We start from the raw sequence: 20,590 nt of genomic DNA on the forward strand, positions 1-20,590 counted from the left end.
CGGATAATTCTTCGCGACGCTTGCTTCTCCCAAGAGGCGTTAAATGCCTTCAATTCGGGAGATGCGCACCTCTGTGCCGCTCAAAATGGTCTAGCCAGAGCCATGGAGCAATATGTAAAAGACATACGGGTAAGAAAATTTTGGTAAATATATATGTAGCAGTAGCCCCCGAGACTTGAAACAGTTAGAATAACTGGTTTAAGGATCATTTGATATGCAGGTTCTTACAGAAAAGAATTCCCTACTGTCCCAGGAGCTGGAAGAGTGCACCGCGGCAGGGGAGCCTAAGGAGGCCCCCTTTGGTAATATACATTTCGAAAGATAAGTATTTTGCAAAGCACGGCTTTTGTGCGAATCTGACAAATAAAATTGCAGATGGCGCCGGATTGGCAACATCTCCTATGCCAGCGAAAGGCTGGTGAGAGGGTGCTATTAAAGGTGATGGGGGAGAAGAACGGTCTCCAAGATGCCAACACCCGGCTGAGCGTCGAGCTGAAAGATGTTCGTGCCCAGCTATCAGACTCCATGAAGGAGAATCAGCGGCTTCGGCGCGGCATATTTAGTAAGTGCTTGAACGAACCTTTTGAAAGAAAGTTCGGCGGGGAAGTCAACTGACAGAGCAATGTCTCTAGGTGTGTTAACAGGTCATCCGGCGGAGGAGATGCCCGGTTCTACAGGTGACCTTCTTCCTAAGCTCTCGCAACTGCTCGATCGAGTTCGGCTGGCGATGCGAGGCGTCGCCCAGGCCCTGTGGCCATCCGTCTCCATGCCCGAAGGTATTGGAGAGCTTGTGGAGAAGCTAAAGGGAGCACAACGGTGCTTCCAATTGTCGAATATATCAGCCTACCATCAAGGCGCTAGGGAGGCCTGGGCCATGGTGAAGACGTGGTACTCAAAGGCTGACCCCAACCACATGGCCGAGGTCGGTCCTATAGGGCCCGATGGGAAGGAGATCCCTGTAAGCTTAGTGTACGGCCAAGTAGAGTTGGCCGCAAAGTACTCCCAGCAGGATTGTAAATTAGACATCCTGTTAGATGGTATTGAAGAGGAATACAATCAGTCAAAATGACTATGTAATCGAATTGACATTTATAATGCCTTCTAGCCAGATTGTAGATCATTTGTCATGGCCGACCTTTTCGCTTCAACCTCGGGGCCTGATGGTCCGGAGTGTGTCCGAATTCCCATGCGGTTATATAGGAACCGAGGAATGCGTGGAGACCAGGCGTAGGGGTCATTAGTGCGTGAACAGACTAGTGCCCGACTAGTTATGTTATATTACATGGTTAGTAAGAAACATCTTCCAGGGAGAATAGTTCCGTTAGGGGTTCCTTTCCCTGGGGGGCATGCCCTAAAGTGCATGTCAATGCTACGAAAAGAAACGCAGGAAAAACGCCTGGGGGCACATAGATAAGGAAAAAGATCATCTTTAGTTCACCGACCGAATATTCTCTTAAGAACGCTAGCTTTCGGCTTCACCCAGTCTGAGGTACACGTCCGGCTGATCCGGTAGTAACAATCGCAGAGGTGCTCCCTTTACCACCTAGCCAAATAATCAGGAACGTAGGGGTAAGCACAAGCAACCCAGCTTGGCCAAAACTTAAGTCATATCGATGCATATAATGGTGAATAAAAGGTACATGCGGAAGTTTGACACATGTGTTAGGCATGAAGCCCGTATAAATAAGCTTCTGTTTAAAGAAGCCCCCAGGTTTACTAAGCGCGGATAGCGCGTCAATTTATGAGCTTTTAAAGGTTATAAGAGAGAGAAAAAGGGAGAAGGAGAGAAATGTAAGACGAACAGTATATAAAAAATGGACAGAGTAAGGAGACGAACTGTCAGGACCCCGACTCGATGTCACATCGATCTAGCCGGTAACACCTCATATCACTTTGCGGCCTCACGCACGGTATTCCCACGGGTGTCGCCTTACCTTTGCCCGGGACCGTTTGCGCCTTTTGGCTCACGTATATGATAGTGTCGCTAGCATCCATATGATAAGGAGCCCGGGCTGACATGACTAGTCGTAAACCCAAAGTGGCACAGACTTACAGGGACAGGCATCCATGACCCAGCCTCGAACGTGTCGGTCATCAGCAAGTGGGTCCGGGCTATAGCACTGGGCTAGCAGGACTCCGGTAAACCGGGCTGTAGCGGGCTAACAGGACTCCGGTACTCAAAGCGTGACATTTCCCCGAAGGGACAGACACAGGAACGAAGAAGGACACATGCCGGCCAGCCTAAGTGTTCCAGAGCAGTAGCAAGCTACCATGGCTCAGCGGTAACACTAGGAGACATTTCCCGGTAAGAGAGGCTACTAAAGATAAACAACTAGATAGTCAGATCCCACACATACCAAGCATTTCAATCATACACACAATATGCTCGATATGTGCAAATACAACGAAGCATCACAACATGACTCTACGACACAAGTACTTTATTTAAGGCTCAGGGAGCCATACATAACACACACAAAGGTACGGGTCTCACGACCCAACATACAAGTCATGCAGTCATACAATCCGGCAGCGGAAGTACATTGTCTGAGTACAGACAACTAGTAAAATAGAAGAGGCTTGGAAAGCCTAGCTATACTACGTGGTCCATCACAAGCTCAGGGTCACCACCTGGGTCTTTAGCCTACTCATTGATGTCAACGTCTACATAGAACCCATCAGAAGGGGTTGCAGCGTCTTCTGTAAAATGTAGATTATAGCAACATGAGTACAAAGGTACTCAGCAAGACTTACATCAGATCCTACATACATGCATATTATCAAGAAGGGTTGGTGGAGTTATTGCAGCAAGACAGCTTTGACTCTTGGCTAGACTATCCTACGATACTCCAACTTGAAATGTTTTTGCGCACACGAGTCCACTACTCACCACTTCAATACACTACCGAGGATCCACCTCCGTCTTCCTACGGAAGAGCCATCCTCGGCACTCACACTTATCTTGAGGCTTTTAGTAGTTTCCATTTACTTGTCTATGAATTGTATCGGCAACCAAGTAGTCCTTTACCGCGGACGCGGCTATTCGAATAGATTATGATAACCCTGCAGGGGTGTACTTCTTCATACATGTTTCCACCACTTAGCGTCTGCACACGACATGTGCTCGGCAGACTTCAAGCGAAAGCCGACGTGGGTGTAGACCACGACCTACCTAAACACTTAAGCATCTAGTCCAGGTTTATCGCCTATTCAGGTTCCATCCGCAGGGAGTCCGGCCGAGGTTTCCCATACGGCCCCGAACGATGTGAACAGGGTTCCCGAGATACCTAACGGGTATCCGGTACACCCGGCCACGTACCTACCGCATCACAGCCCACCCCTACGGTCAGCGCTGTCCACGGCCTCCAGTAGGCTACAAACACCAGAAACTACTTGCAACTCCTGGACAGAGAGCTAGGGTGAATAAGAAGTCGAGCGGGGTCATATTTCAGGGCCCAATGCATGGTAGTAGCTGTATCTTAAATCACATATACAGATCTCAGTGCTTAGGGTCAGCTTCAATGAAACAACCCACCATGTACTCCTACATGGCCTCTCATCGATACCTTTACCAAATCGTGTTCACCACACCACTCTCATTACCGACATTAACATTTCACTCTAGCCCATCACCCAGATGAACCAGACCTGACACGACTCTAAGCATAGCAGGCATAGCAAGGTAGGAACAACACATACACATGGCTCAATCAACTCCTACACATGCTAGTGGGTTTCATCTAGTTACTGTGGCAATGACAGGTCATGCAGAGGAAATGGGTTCAACTACCGTAGCACACAGCAGTTTGAAACGCGTTGTCTTAATGCAGTAAAAGAGAGCAGGAGCGAGAACATGGGATTGTATCGATATGATCAAATGGTTGGTTGCTTGCCTGATGGTTCGATGCACTGATACGGTTCTTCGTTAGGGTAATCACGGTACTCCTCGGGGGCAGAACCTGTCGCAAAGGACATCGATACACAAGCATCACCAAACAATGTGCAACAATATGATGCATGCATGAAACATGGCAATATGAGTGTGTTGGGCTAATGCAACTAAAACCAGAAGGGTTTGAACAAATTTGAATCAAGGATTCAAATTTCAAACTCAAACATGGCCTCTTTTAAGTGCTTTTTCTTGTTCTGCTTAAAACATCAATTTAACTTGTTTGATCATGCATGAAAATAGTACAGATGGATAGATTGGATTTTTCTGATCATTTTTCATATATAATTTGTCCAATTTGGAGTTACAGAATAAAAGTTATGAATTTTTGAAGTTTAAATAATATTCTGGAATTTCCTGATTTAAATTAAATCCAGAAATTATAATTATTGCGCCAGCATGACGTCAGCATGACGTCAGTGGTCAACTGTGGCTGGCTGGGGTCAAACCTGACGTGTGGGGGCCACACGTCAGTGACAGGGGGATTTAACAGAATTAAATTAATCCTAATTAGGGATTAGTGGCGCTGGGGCCCACTGGTCAGTGTCAGAGGGTTAACTAACAGTGGTTAGCGCTAATCCTAATTAGCTACAGGGCTGGGCCCACCTGTCAGGGACTCAGGGGGGTTCCTGCCGTGGTCAAAGTGGGTCAAACCCACCGGCGACATGACGCCGGCGAGGCCCGAGACGGCGGCGCGACGCGGGATCGCGCTACAGGGCACGGGCGAGGCCGTGCTTGGGCTCGTTGGAGAGCCCTTGCTCCCGCGCGTCGAACGGTGGTGGTGGCCGAGCCTGGGGTGGCCGGAGTCGACGGCGGCGAGCTCGGCTGCGGCCGCCGGAGTTCGGGTGCAGTCGGAATCGGCGTTGCAGGGGGTTTGGGGAGGCGTTGGTGTGTGCTACGTGCTCCTGGTGAGGTGTGGAGCACGATGGTGTGCTCGGTTGGGTGCTACGGTGACCGTGGCCACGACGGCGACATCGCCGGCGGCGTGGAGCTCTCGGCCAAGGTGGGGCTAGGGCCTAGAGGTCGGGAGAGACCAGGGGAGAAGGGGGAAACGATCCGGGGGCTCACCGCGGAGCTGCAGGGATGGTTAGCGGGCTCGGGGACGCGCTGGAGACGACGAATTCGACGGCGACGATGGTCGGAGCCCGAAGAGGGGAACGGCGACGTGGCGGCGATGCAGGGCTTCCGGGGAGCTGTGGAGCGGTGGGGAGGAAGAGGGGGTCGTGGCGGAGCTTCTGAGCTAGTCGGGGGAGCGAGGGGTGGCCGGAGACGGCTGCTGTGACGAACGGCGGCGAGGATGGTGTTCGGCCGTGTGAGAGAGAGAGCGAGGGAGAGGAGGGAAGAGCCGGGGGAGAGTGAGAGAGAGCAGGGGGGAGGCGTGGCGTCGTCCAGGGGCATCGAGGCGAGGAGAGGAGGGCAGGCAGGCAGGGAGAGAGGTGGCGTGGCGCGGTGGCGCGCGCGCGCGCCGGCCACACTCCCCTCCCTCTGTCGGGACGAAGACGACAGAGGAGGGAGGTGGGCTGGGCCGGCTGCTGGCTGGGCCAGCCAGCTGGCTGGGCCGCACAGTGGAGGAGCCCAGGTAAGGTTTCCCTCTTTTATTTATTTCTGTTTTCTAATTTCTGACATTTGTTTTGATTTAAATAAAATATTAAATCATTTTATTAACTTATGCCCATTTTTGCAGGAGCTAGATATATTATTCCAGAGCTCCTTTATAATTGGCATAATATTTGGACATATATTAATATATATAATAAATATATTTCCAAAGCAAATATTTATGCATTAATTCCAAATGCCCAAAATAAATACCTATGAGCTCTTAAAATATTGGTTTGATTTTTTTATCTCTGTCCAATATTTTCAGAGAGCAACATGAGCATTTTCTTGGACCTTTTTGGAGAAATTTTTATTTGGATCATTTTAAAAAAAGATTCTGAGGGTTTCACAGATCCCCATCTCAAGTTTCTGATGAAAGAGTAAACATGATGCAACACTCTAATGCATGGCTAACTAGGATGTGACACGAACACAGGATCCGGCGCTAGGCATAGAATCTTCGGAGACGGGCTGCGTTCCATGGGTTCGGCTCGAGTCGGTTATCTAATGCGTTTCGCAGGCGGTACGCTCCACCAGTCAGGACATGGTCAATTATGAAGGGACCTTCCGACTTGGGCTTGAGTTTGTCCTTTTTCTTGTCCGGCAGGCATAGAACTAATTCGCCAACGTTGTAATTTTTGGCCCGTACTTCTCTGCTTTGGTATCTTCGAGCTTGCTGTTGATAGAATGCGGAACGGGCTTTCGCCACGTCACGCTCCTCTTCTAATGCGTCCAAACTGTCCTGCCGATCGAGCTCGGCTTCTCTTTCCTCGTACATGCGCACTCGAGGTGAGTCATGAATTATGTCGCAAGGCAGAACTGCCTCTGTGCCGTACACCATGAAGAATGTGTGTATCTGGTGGTGCGATTCGGCGTGGTCCGCAGCCCCCAGAGTACAGAGTCGAACTCCTCTACGAAGTGTGTGTTAGACTCCTTGAGGGACCGCACTAGTCTAGGTTTGATGCCGCTCATGATAAGACCATTTGCACGTTCGACCTGGCCGTTAGTTTGTGGGTGATAGACGGAAGCATAATCGAGCTTTATGCCCATGTTTTTGCACCAAAGTTTTACCTCGTCGGCCGTAAAGTTCGTGCCATTATCAGTGATGATGTTGTGGGGGACGCCGTAACGGTGTACAACCCCGGATATGAAGTCTATCACAGGTCCGGATTCGGTCGTCTTAACAGGCTTGGCTTCTATCCATTTGGTGAACTTATCCACCATGACCAGTAAGTATTTGTGCTTGTGGGTTCCGCCTTTAAGGGGTCCAACCATATCAAGCCCCCAGACCGCAAAGGGCCAAGTGATGGGGATAGTTTGGAGGGCGGTGGGTGGCATATGGCTTTGGTTTGCAAAGAGCTGGCAGCCGACGCATCATTGGACTAAGTCCTGAGCGTCTGCCCGGGCCGTCGGCCAATAAAAGCCTGTACGAAAGGCCATGCTTACCAGGGACCGGGCTGCAGCGTGATGACCACCGAGTCCGGCATGGATTTCAGCCAGGAGATTCCGCCCCTCCTCTTCGGAGATGCACCTTTGAAGGACTCTGGTAGTGCTTTTCTTATAAAGCTCTCCCTCGTGGACTCTGTAGGCTTTGGATCGCCGCACTATGCAGCGTGCCTCATTTTGGTCCTCGGGGAGTTCCTACCTAGTAAGGTAGGCGAGGAATGGTTCTGTCCACGGGGCAATGACGGCCATTATTACGTGGGCTGAAGGTGTTATTCCAATGGCAGAGCCTCCGATTGTGTCCGAATGTTCGGTATCGGGCAGTGCGGTTGGGTCCGGGCTGTTATTGTTCGGCTCCCCTTCCCATGCCACGGATGGCTTGAAAAGCCTTTCCAAGAAGATGTTGGGAGGGACTACATCGCGTTTTGCGCCGATGCGTGCCAGGACATCTGCCGCCTGATTATTTTCCCGGGCTATATGGTGAAATTCAAGTCCCTCAAACCGAGCTGACATTTTTAGGATGGCGTTGCGGTAAGCTGCCATTTTCGGATCCTTGGCATCGAAGTCTCCATTTATTTGGGAGATTGCGAGGTTCGAGTCCCCGCGCACCTCTAGGCGTTGGATGCCCATGGATACTGCCATCCGGAGACCATGTAGAAGGGCCTCATATTCGGCTGCATTGTTGGAGTCCGTGTACAGAATCTGTAGTACGTATTGAACTGTGTCTCCTATGGGGGACGTCAAAACGACGTCAGCCCCCAGTCCAGCCAACATTTTGGAGCCGTCGAAATGCATGATCCAATTTGAATATGTGTCGTACTCTTTAGGGAGTTCGGCCTTCGTCCATTCTGCGACGAAGTCGGCCAAAACTTGTGACTTGTTGGCTCGTCGTGGCTTGTAAGTTATGTCGAACGGGAGGAGCTCGATGGCCCATTTCGCAATCCGGCCCGTTGCATCACGGTTGTTTATAATGTCGTTAAGTGGTACTTCTGAGGCTACTATTATTGAACACTCTTGAAAGTAGTGTCGTTGCTTCCGGGATGCCATGAATACTGCATATGCAATCTTTTGATAATGCGGGTACCGTGATTTGCAGGGAGTAAGGACAGTGGACACATAATAGGCTGGCCTTTGAAGGGGGAATTTATGTCCGTCCGCTTCTCATTCGACGACGAGCACTGTGCTTACAACCTGATGTGTTGCTGCGATGTACAATAGCATTGGTTCGCCGGTGTTTGGCGCGGCCGGGACTGGGTTTGTTGCCAGTATGGCTTTTATTTCGTCAAGTCCGGCCGTGGCTGCGTCCATCCATTTGAAGTGTTCGGTGCACCGAAGGAGGCAGTAAAGGGGAAGGGCCTTTCCTCCCAAGCGGGAGATAAAGCGGCTTAGAGCCGCCACACATCCGGTTAACTTTTGTATTTATTTGAGGTCCTTTGGGATATCCAGTTGCGACAGAGCTCGCATCTTGGCTGGATTTGCTTCAATTCCTCTATTGGATACAATGAAGCCCAAGAGCTTTCTGGCTGGAACGCCGAAAACGCATTTTTCCGAGTTGAGCTTGATGTCGTATGTTCGAAGATTATCAAATGTGAGCCTCAAGTCGTCTACTAGAGATTCAACATGTCTTGTTTTGACGACCACATCATCTACGTATGCCTCCATTGTTTTACCGATCTGGCTTGCCAAACATGTCTGAATCATGCGCTGATATGTTGCGCCAGTGTTTTTGAGCCCAAAGGGCATCGTGTTGAAGCAGAATGGCCCGTATGGTGTGATAAATGCCGTTGCGGCTTGGTCTGGTTCTGCCATGTTGATTTGATGGTAGCCAGAATATGCGTCGAGGAAACACAACGAATCGTGTCCTGCGGTAGCATCGATAATTTGATCGATGCGGGGGAGGGGGAAGGGATCCTTTGGGAAAGCCTTGTTAAGGTCTTTAAAATCAACACACAGGCGCCAGGATTTGTCCTTCTTTGGTACCATCACCAGGTTTGCTAGCCAGTCTGGATGTTTTATATCTCTGATGAATCCAGCCTCTAATAGCTTTGCTAGCTCCTCTCCCATAGCCTGTCTCTTAGGTTCGGAAAAACGCCGGAGAGCCTGTTTGACAGGTTTGAATCCTGTTTGGATATTTAAGCTGTGCTTGGCTAGCCTGCGTGGGATTCCTGGCATGTCTGAAGGGTGCCAGGCAAAAATGTCCCAGTTCTCTCGTAGGAACTCTCGCAATGCAGCGTCGACATCAGGGTTTAACTGTGCCCCAATGGAAGCTGTTTTATTGGGGTCCGTTGGATGGACTTGGAATTTGACTATTTCGTCCGCTGGTTTAAAGGAGGTGGATTTGGATCTTTTGTCGAGTACCACATTGTCCCTATTCACCGTAGAGCGCAGCGCATTCAGCTCCTTAGCCGCTAGGGCTTCGGATAGTGCCTTGAGGGCCAGTGCGGCTGTCTTGTTTTCGGTGCGGAGTGCTATGTCCGGATCACTAGCGAGAGTGATGATCCCGTTAGGCCCGGGCATCATGAGCTTCATGTACCCGTAATGGGGTATTGCTTGGAAGATTGTGAATGCTTCCCGCCCTAGCAACGCGTGATAACTGCTGTTGAACGGGGCCACATGGAACGTGACCTCTTCTTACCTGTAATTGTCCGGCATGCCGAACACCACATCTAGTGTGATTTTTCCTGTACAGCGCACTTCCCGACTAGGGATTATTCCTCTAAAGGTTGTGCTGCTTCGCATGATGCGGTTCTAGTCTATATCCATTTTTTTGAAGAGTTTCCTCATAAATGAGGTTCAATCCGCTGCCGCCATCCATGAGTACCTTGGTAAGACGAAAGACGTCCACTATTGGACTGAGGACCAATGCAGCTGGTGCTCGGGCTGTTCGGAATTTAGGTTCATCACCGGCGTTAAAGGTAATGGCCGTGTCACCCCATGGGTTTATTGTTGCTACTTGGTAGACTTCGGCAAGGCTGCGGAGTGTCCTTTTTCGCATATTATTTGATACGAAGGTCTCAAAGACTGTTAATACCGTATTGATGTCTCCGGGGTGGCTTTCTGTGGCCTCCGGAATTAGGAGGTTTTCGCCAATTTTGGCCACCTGCCGGAGTATCCAACATGATCTAAGGCTGTGAGTTGGTGTGGCGTCCTCTGTACTATGAATTTTACAGGGTCCATTAAGCCATCCTTCCAGTACGGTTCCATGCCCTGTAGAGGGTTTTTGCCTTTTGGTGTTTGACCCGGGTGTCTGGCGATGATGCACCCTTTTATTTTGGACTGGGCTTGCCTTAAGGGCTAGATTGTCCCAAAATTTTGTTTCAGTTTTCCGGGCGCTTTCCATCGCACAGTACTTTCGTACTATGGACGCTAAGTCAGCGAAGCGTGTAATATCACGGTGACTTATGGCGTTGAGTATTCCCTTGTCCGTGCAATTATTGCAGAAGAATGAAATTGCGTCTTCCTCGCGGCAGCCCTTTATCCTGTTCATAACCAGGAGGAATCTGGCCCAGTAATGATGTACTGTTTCTTTGGGCTCTTGCCTGATTTGGGATAGATCGCTAATGTTCAGGTGGGTGGGTGGAATTAAATCCGAAGTCTTACCCCTTCTGAGGCTCAGAGGCCGAGGAATTTCCGAACTCGAAAATTTGGATTCCTGGATGTCGTCCAATGAATCCAGTTCGTCGCCTGATTCTAGGTTCAAGTCTTGAGTGGTATCCTCCCCTCCGCAGACATCCGGCTTGGAGGGATCGGGAATCCGGACGTAGCGATTCCTTAAGATAGATGAAGGGTCGCCGCACTGTCCCTCTACCACGGCAACATGATGGGTGGCTTGGGGAGAGTTAATCTCTCTCAGATCGGTTTTAGGCCCAATCTGGTCATAATCCATAGCGACTCCCAGGGCGGCGAAGCGATCCAAGAGCTCGTTTATGGAGGAAAGCTCTATTGGATCTAACTGCTCGGCAAGTTCCGAGTTGACATGAAGATTGTTTTCGATGGCTCGAGAGGTCATCGTCGGTGCAGAAGCCGAACAGGTGGTCATAAGAAAACCACCAAGCCGGAGGGTTTGGCCGACAACCAAAGATCCCTTAGCAATGGTGCCGTCTTTAAAGATGGGGCGAGGCATCCTTCCTGACGACGACACAGAGGAACTCTCAATGAAAGCACCAATGTCGGTGTCAAAGCCGACGGATCTCGGGTAGGGGGTCCCGAACTGTGCGTCTAGGCCGGATGGTAACAGGAGGCAAGGGACACGAAGTTTTACCCAGGTTCGGGCCCTCTCGATGGAGGTAAAACCCTACGTCCTACTTGATTAATATTGATGATATGGGTTGTACAAGAGTAGATCTACCACGAGATCAGAGAGGCTAAACCCTAGAAGCTAGCCTATGGTATGATTGTTGATGTGTATGTTGTTCTACGGACTAAAATCCTCTAGCTTAAATAGACACCGGAGAGGGTTAGGGTTACATAGAGTCGGTTACAATGGTAGGAGATCTGAACATCCGTATCGCCAAGCTTGCCTTCCACGCCAAGGAAAGTCCCTTCCAGACACGGGACGGAGTCTTCAATCTTGTATCTACATAGTCTAGGAGTCCGGCTGAAGGTATAGTTCGGCTATCCGAACACCCCCTAATCCAGGACTCCCTCAGTTGCCACCTTAGATAAACCATTAATTTAACAAACTCACATCTGTCATGGATATCACTCACCCAATCCACGTCTACTAGCATAGCATAGCAATAGTAAGCAAATGTAGAAGTAACTCCCAAAGGTTTGATAATACAACAGGTAATAGATACTACCTCAACTACTTCCCAAACCCATAATTTAATTAGATCCTAATCATGCAATGTTTGAGGACTGATCTAATGCAATAAAACTAGGTAGTAGGAGGTATGATCAAAGTGTTACTTGCCTTGCTGATGATCCGCAAAACCTAGAGATTCGAAGTAACAGGCGGCGCACTCCGGGTATTCTATCGCAGACAAACAAACAAGCATACAATAAGTATTCATCTAATGCACAGGTAAAACTCAAATAAGAGATCTAACCGGAAAGTTCAACTTAAGAACTCCGGTTTGCAAAAAGAATCAAATCAAACGAAGCAACGAAAGTCAAACAGCAAAAGAAACAGCCTTCGTTTACTATTTTGGATCTAGGGCAATTTTTACAGTGGCAAAAACTTGTTTAAGTTGGTTAAGCGGATAGAGGGTTTCGAGATGAAACTCCAGGCGCTTGAATCGCCTGATTCTGGTAAACGAGCGAAAAGTTATACACTAACGAAAATCGGATCAGAAATCGCGATCAGAAAAATCGCGGATTTAATACGAAAAAAGAAAAAAAATGACAAACGTTCGCTAGAACGAACGAACGAACGAACGCTCGCTATTTAAATAAATCGGAAAAACTGATCTATTTAAAAAAAACCGACACTAAAAAAACGAACAAAACCGTCGGAAAAACTGAACGGTTTTTCGAAAAAAAACGGCGTCTAAAAAAAACTACCCGGCAATTCCGGCGAGGTTCCGGCGGCGGCGGAGGGGCTCCGGCGACGGGGTGGTGGGGCGGCGGGGCGGCGCGGCGCTGGCGGGCGGCGGCGGCGATGGGATCTGGCGGCGGGGCGGCGAGGCGCGGGCGGCGGCGGCGGCGCGGCGGCGGCGGCGCGGTGCGGGCGGCGCTAGGGTTCGGGGCAGCGGCGGGGCGGCTCGGTGGGCTGCGGGGTCGGGCGCCCCGGCTTTAAAGGCCGGCCCCGGAGGAGTCCGGGCCTAACACGGCCCGTAGGTCGGTTTCGTTTTTTTTAAATTATTCCACGCAGAAAAACAAATAAAAGAAATACTAACGGACTCCAAAAATCTCGAAATAAATTTTCCCGGGATTCTATAATCAAGCCGCACAAGGTGAACATTTATTTGGGGCCTAAATGCAATTTTGAAAAATGCACAGTTTTCCTAAATTCAAATAAAATAACAAAAAACTCCGAAATAAAAACTTATTTGATTTTATTATTAAATCCTCAATATTTATTTATTTTGGGAAAGTCATTTTATTCCCTCTCTCATATTTTTGTAATAGAAATAATTGATGATAAAATAATTAAAATCAAATGATCCTATTCTCAAAATTTGAGAAAACTCAAATATGAAAATAACGAAATCCCCAACTCTCTCTCTGGGTTCTTGAGTTGCGTAGAATTTCTAGGATCAAAACCAAAAGCAAATAAAATATGATATGCAATGATGATCTAATGTATAACATTCCAAATTGAAAATTTGGGATGATACAAACCTACCCCCCTTAAGATGAATCTCGCCCTCGAGATTCGGGTTGGCTACAAAATAGGTGAGGGTGGTCCTTGAGCAAATCTTCCTCTCGCTCCCAGGTGGCTTCATCCTCCGTGTGGTGGCTCCACTAAACCTTACAAAACTTGATAACCTTGCTGTGGGTGACTCGGCTGGCATATTCTAGGATCTTAACTGGTTTCTCCTCATAGGTCAAATCACTGTCCAATTGAATTGCTTCCAATGGCACTGTGTCTCTCAAGGGTATGTCAGCCATCTCCGCGTGGCACTTCTTCAGCTGAGAAACGTGGAACACATCATGAACTCCCGACAATCCTTCGGGCAATTCCAACTTGTAGGCCACTTCTCCCATACGTTCCAATACTCGGTATGGTCCTACAAACCGTGGAGCTAACTTTCCCTTAACACCAAAACGCTTTATTCCCTGAAGTGGGGATACTCGAAGATAAACTCTGTCTCCGACTTCGTAAACTGTCTCTTTGCGTTTAGAATCTGCGTAGCTCTTCTGCCTGGACTGGGCTACCTTGAGCCTATCGCGAATCAATTTCACTTTTTGTTCAGACTCCTTAATCAGATCCGGTCCAAACAACTGGCGGTCTCCAACTTCATCCCATGACAACGGTGTCCTGCACCTCCTTCTGTACAAGGCTTCGAAAGGGGCCATCTTTAAACTGGATTGATAGCTGTTGTTGTAAGAGAATTCTTCATATGGTAAATTGTCGTCCCAACTAGATCCATAATCTAGCGCACAAGCTCTCAGCATGTCCTCCAAAATCTGATTGACTCTCTCGGTCTATCCATCTGTCTGTGGATGAAAAGCTGTGCTGAACTCTAGCCTGGTACCCAAAGTTTCGAGCAAATGATTCCAGAACTTTGAGGTAAACTGGGTTCCTCTATCTGATACTATACTCCTCGGAACTCCATGTAAGCATACAATCCTGGTCATGTATATCTTTGCCAACTTAGCACTGGTGTAAGTGGTCTTTACCGGGATGAAATGAGCTACATTCGTCAACCAATCGACTACAACCCAAATCGAATCATAGCCTGAACGAGTCCTAGGTAATCCCGTGATAAAATCCATGCCTAACTTATCCCACTTCCATTCGGGTATCGGCAATGGCTGTAGCAATCCTGCTGGCTTCTGATGCTCTGCCTTTACTCTCTGACATACATCACAAACTGCTACATACTCCGCAATATCTTTCTTCATTCCGGTCCACCAGAAAGTATCCTTCAAATCCAAATACATCTTGGTATTTCCTGGGTGAATCGAATATGGTGAGTCGTGTGCCTCTTGCAGAATCAACTTCCTGATCTCCGGGTCATTGGGCACATAGACACGGTCTTCAAACCATAGGGTGTCGTGCTCATCCTCATGAAATCCTTTAGCCTTTCCTTCGCTCATTTTCTCCTTTATAGAGGCAATCTCTTTGTCAGTCTTCTGAGCTTCTCTGATTCTATCCATCAAAGTTGACTGAATCTCCAATGCTGCTACATAGCCTCTCGGAACTATTTCCAAACATAGCTCATGAAGATCCTCTGCTAACTCCTTTGGTATTTCTCCCGTCATTAGTGCATTGACATGGCTCTTACGGCTCAATGCGTCAGCTACTACATTAGCCTTTCCGGGATGGTAATGCAATCTCATATCATAATCCTTGATGAGCTCCAACCATCTCCTTTGTCTGAGGCTTAACTCCTTCTGCGTGAAAATGTATTTCAAACTCTTGTGGTGCGTATACACCTCACAATGATTTCCAATGAGGAAATGTCTCCATGTTTTCAATGCATGTACTATGGCTGCTAACTCCAAATCATGCATGGCATAATTCAATTCGTGGGGTTTCAGTTGTCGTGAGGCATATGAAACAACTCTCCCTTCCTGCATAAGCAATGCTCCAAGTCCTCGTCATGAAGCATCGCAATACACCTCATAATCCTTGGTCTGATCTGGAAAAATCAACACTAGTGAAGTAACCAAGCATTTCTTCAACTCCTGGAAACTAGCCTCACACTCCTCGGTCCATATGAACTTGGTATCCTTATTTAATAACTCCGTCATAGGTTTTGCAATCTTGGAGAAATTCTCAATAAATCTCCGGTAGTATCCTGCAAGTCCAAGGAAACTCCGTATCTCTCCAACCGTGGTTGGTGCTTTCCACTTGGTCACAGTATCAACTTTAGTGGGATCTACTGATATACCTTCTCCGGATATAACATGTCTGAGGAATCCTACTTCCTTCAACCAAAACTCACATTTGCTGAACTTGGCATACAACTGATGTTCTCTGCGCTTCTCAAGTACCAAACGCAAATGTTCCTTATGCTCCTCTTCATTCTTCGAGTAAACCAGGATATCATCAATGAACACCACGATGAACTTATCCAAGAACTCCATAAACACTTTGTTCATCATGTTCATAAAATAAGCAGGTGCGTTAGTCAGACCAAATGACATAACGGTATACTCGTACAGCCCATACCTGGTAGTAAAAGTTGTCTTAGGTATATCCTGTTCTCGAATCTTCAACTGGTGGTATCCTGATTGCACATCGATCTTGGAAAACACTTTAGCTCCTTGCAATCGATCAAACAGATCATTGATCATTGGTAGTAGGTACTTGTTCTTGATCGTTACTTCATTCAACCCACGATAATCAACAACCATCCTTAACGATCCATCCTTTTTATCCACTAGAAGTACTGGTGATCCCCAAGGCGACGAACTTGGGCGAATGTAACCTTTATCCAGTAACTCCTTAATCTGCTTCTTAATCTCCACCAAATCCTTTGCGGGCATCCTGTATGGTCTCTTTGATATTGGCCTTGTGCCTGGCAATAGCTCAATCAAAAACTCAATACCTCTATCCGGTGGCATGCCTGGCAACTCTTTTGGAAATACTTCAGGGAAATCCCTTACCACTGGTACTTCCTCCTGCACAACTCTTGTTAAACAATTTACTTGAGTCCCTTTTGGCACATGCCGGGATACATACTTGATCCTTCTCCCTTCTGGGGTGGTAAGCAAGATTGACTTACTTGCGCAATCGATGTTTCCTCCATACATCGACAGCCAATCCATACCCAGAATTACATCCAATCCTTGTGATTCCAAACTGATTAAATCCGAAGGAAACACATGCCTACCTATACTCAATGGCACTTGAAAACATCCTTGACTAGCCATATACTCCGCTCCTGGTGAGCTTGTTGGAAATATGCCCTAGAGGCAATAATAAATTAGTTATTATTATATTTCCTTGTTCGTGATAATCGTTTATTATCCATGCTAGAATTGTATTGATAGGAAACTCAAATACATGTGTGGATACATAGACAACACCATGTCCCTAGTAAGCCTCTAGTTGACTAGCTCGTTGATCAATAGATGGTCACGGTTTCCTGACCATGGACATTGGATGTCGTTGATAACGGGATCACATCATTAGGAGAATGATGTGATGGACAAGACCCAATCCTAAGCCTAGCACAAGATCAAGTAGTTCGTATGCTAAAGCTTTTCTAATATCAAGTATCATTTCCTTAGACCATGAGATTGTGCAACTCCCGGATACCGTAGAAGTGCTTTGGGTGTGCCAAACGTCACAACGTAACTGGGTGGCTATAAAGGTACACTACAGGTATCTCCGAAAGTGTCTATTGGGTTGGCACGAATCGAGACTGGGATTTGTCACTCCGTGTAAACGGAGAGGTATCTCTGGGCCCACTCGGTAGGACATCATCATAATGTGCACAATGTGATCAAGGAGTTGATCACGGGATGATGTGTTACGAAACGAGTAAAGAGACTTGCCGGTGACGAGATTGAACAAGGTATCGGGATACCGACGATTGAATCTCGGGCAAGTATCGTACCGATAGACAAAGGGAATTGTATACGGGATTGATTAAGTCATTGACATCATGGTTCATCCGATGAGATCATCGTGGAACATGTGGGAGCCAACATGGGTATCCAGATCCCGCTGTTGGTTATTGACCGGAGAGTCGTCTCGGTCATGTCTGCATGTCTCCCGAACCCGTAGGGTCTACACACTTAAGGTTCGGTGACGCTAGGGTTATAGAGATATTAGTATGCGGTAACCTGAAAGTTGTTCGGAGTCCCGGATGAGATCCCGGACGTCACGAGGAGTTCCGGAATGGTCCGGAGGTAAAGAATTATATATAGGAAGTGCTATTTCGGCCATCGGGACAAGTTTCGGGGTCACCGGTATTGTACCGGGACCACCAGAAGGGTCCCGGGGGTCCACCGGGTGGGGCCACCTGCCCCGGGGGCCACATGGGCTGTAGGGGGTGCGCCTTGGCCTGTATGGGCCAAGGGCACCAGCCCCTAGAGGCCCATGCGCCAAAGGGACAAGAGGAGGGGAGAGTCCTAAAGGGGGAAGGCACCTCCGAGGTGCCTTGGGGAGGATGGACTCCTCCCCCCTTGGCCGCACCCTTCCTTGGAGGAAGGGGCAAGGCTGCGCCCTCCCCCTCTCCCTTGGCCCTATATATAGTGGGGGGAAGGGAGGGCAACCTAACCTAAGCCCTGGCGCCTCCCTCTCCCTCCCATGACACATCTCCCTCCTCCCACAGCGCTTGGCGAAGCCCTGTTGGAATCCCGCTACTTCCACCACCACGCCGTCGTGCTGTTGGATCTCCATCAACCTCTCCTCCCCCCTTGCTGGATCAAGAAGGAGGAGACGTCGCTGCTCCGTACGTGTGTTGAACGCGGAGGTGCCGTCCGTTCGGCGCTAGGATCATCGGTGATTTGGATCACGACGAGTACGACTCCATCAACCCCGTTCTCTTGAACGCTTCCGCGCGCGATCTACAAGGGTATGTAGATCCACTCCTCCCTCGTTGCTAGATGACTCCATAGATTGATCTTGGTGACACGTAGGAAAATTTTGAATTATTGCTACGTTCCCCAACAGTGGCATCATGAGCTAGGTCTATCCGTAGTTTCTATGCACGAGTAGAACACAAAGTAGTTGTGGGCATTGATTTTGTTCAATATGCTTGCCGTTACTAGTCTTATCTTGATTCGGCGGCATCGTGGGATGAAGCGGCCCGGACCGACCTTACACGTACTCTTACGTGAGACTGGTTCCACCGACTGACATGCACTAGTTGCATAAGGTGGCTAGCGGGTGTCTGTCTCTCCCACTTTAGTCGGATCGGATTCGATGAAAAGGGTCCTTATGAAGGGTAAATAGCAATTGGCATATCACGTTGAGGTTTTTGCGTAGGTAAGAAACGTTCTTGCTAGAAACCCATAGCAGCCACGTAAAACATGCAAACAACAATTAGAGGACGTCTAACTTGTTTTTGCAGGGTATGCTATGTGATGTGATATGGCCAAAGGATGTGATGAATGATATATGTGATGTATGAGATTGATCATGTTCTTGTAATAGGAATCACGACTTGCATGTCGATGAGTATGACAACCGGCAGGAGCCATAGGAGTTGTCTTTATTTATTTATGACCTGCGTGTCAACATAAACGTCATGTAATTACTTTACTTTATTGCTAACCGTTAGCTATAGTAGTAGAAGTAATAGTTGACGAGACAACTTCATGAAGACACGATGATGGAGATCATGATGATGGAGATCATGGTGTCATGCCGGTGACAAGATGATCATGGAGCCCCAAGATGGAGATCAAAGGAGCTATATGATATTGGCCATATCATGTCACTATTATTTGATTGCATGTGATGTTTATCATGTTTATACATCTTGTTTACTTAGAACAACGGTAGTAAATAAGATGATCCCTCACTAAAATTTCAAGAAGGTATTCCCCCTAACTGTGCACCGTTGCGACAGTTCGTCGTTTCAAAGCATGATGATCAGGTGTGATAGATTCTTACGTTCACATACAACGGGTGTAAGCCAGATTTACACACGCGAAACACTTAGGTTGACTTGACGAGCCTATCATGTACATACATGGCCTCGGAACACAAGAGACCGAAAGGTCGAGCATGAGTCGTATGGTAGATACGATCAACATGAAGATGTTCACCGATGATGACTAGTCCGTCTCACGTGATGATCGGACACGGCCTAGTTGACTCGGATCATGTAATCACTTAGATGACTAGAGGGATGTCTATCTGAGTGGGAGTTCATAAGATGAACTTAATTATCCTGAACATAGTCAAAAGGTCTTCGCAAATTATGTCGTAGCTCGCGCTTCAGTTCTACTGTTTAGATATGTTCCTAGAGAAAATTTAGTTGAAAGTTGATAGTAGCAATTATGCGGACTAGGTCCGTAAACTGAGGATTGTCCTCATTGCTTCATAGAAGGCTTATGTCCTTAATGCACCGCTCAGTGTGCTGAACCTCGAACGTTGTCTGTGGATGTTGCGAACATCTGACATACACATTTTGATAACTACGTGATAGTTCAGTTAAACGGTTTAGAGTTGAGGCACCGAAGACGGTTTTTGAAACATCGCGAAACATATGAGATGTTTCGAGGGCTGAAATTGGGATTTCAGGCTCGTGCCCACGTCAAGAGGTATAAGACCTCCGACGATTTTCTTAGCCTGCAAACTAAGGAGAAAAGCTCAATTGTTGAGCTTGTGCTCAGATTGTCTGAGTACAACAATCATTTGAATCGAGTGGGAGTTGATCTTCCAGATGAGATAGTGATGTTTCTCCGAAGTCATTACCACCAAGCTGCTAGAGCTTCGTGATGAACTATGATATATCAGGGACATATATGATGATCCTTGAGATATTCGCGATGTTTGACACCGCGAAAGTAGAAATCAAGAAGGAGCATCAATTGTTGATGGTTGGTGAAACCACTAGTTTCAAGAAGGGCAAGGGAACAAAGGGATACTTCATGAAATGGCAATTCAGCTACTGCTCTAGTGAAGAAACCCAAGGTTGAACCCAAACCCGAGACTGAGTGCTTCTGTAATAAGGGGAACAGCCACTGGAGCAGAATTACCCTAGATACTTGGTAGATGAGAAGGCTGGCAAGGTCGATAGAAGTATATTGGATATATATTGTGTTGATGTGTACTTTACTAGTACTCCCAGTAGCAGCAGGGTATTAGATACCGGTTCGGTTGCTAAGTGTTAGTAACTCGAAATAAAAGCTACGGAATAAACGGAGACTAGCTAAAGGCGAGCTGACGATATGTGTTGGAAGTGTTTATAATGTTGATATGATCAAGCATCGCACGCTCCCTCTACCATCGAGTTTGGTGTTTGCGTTGAGCATAGACATGATTGGATTATGTCTATCGCGATACGGTTATTCATTTAAGGA

The sequence above is a fragment of the Triticum aestivum genome, chromosome 1A (genome assembly GCF_018294505.1).
Source record: "Triticum aestivum cultivar Chinese Spring chromosome 1A, IWGSC CS RefSeq v2.1, whole genome shotgun sequence".
Lineage (NCBI taxonomy): Eukaryota > Viridiplantae > Streptophyta > Magnoliopsida > Poales > Poaceae > Triticum > Triticum aestivum.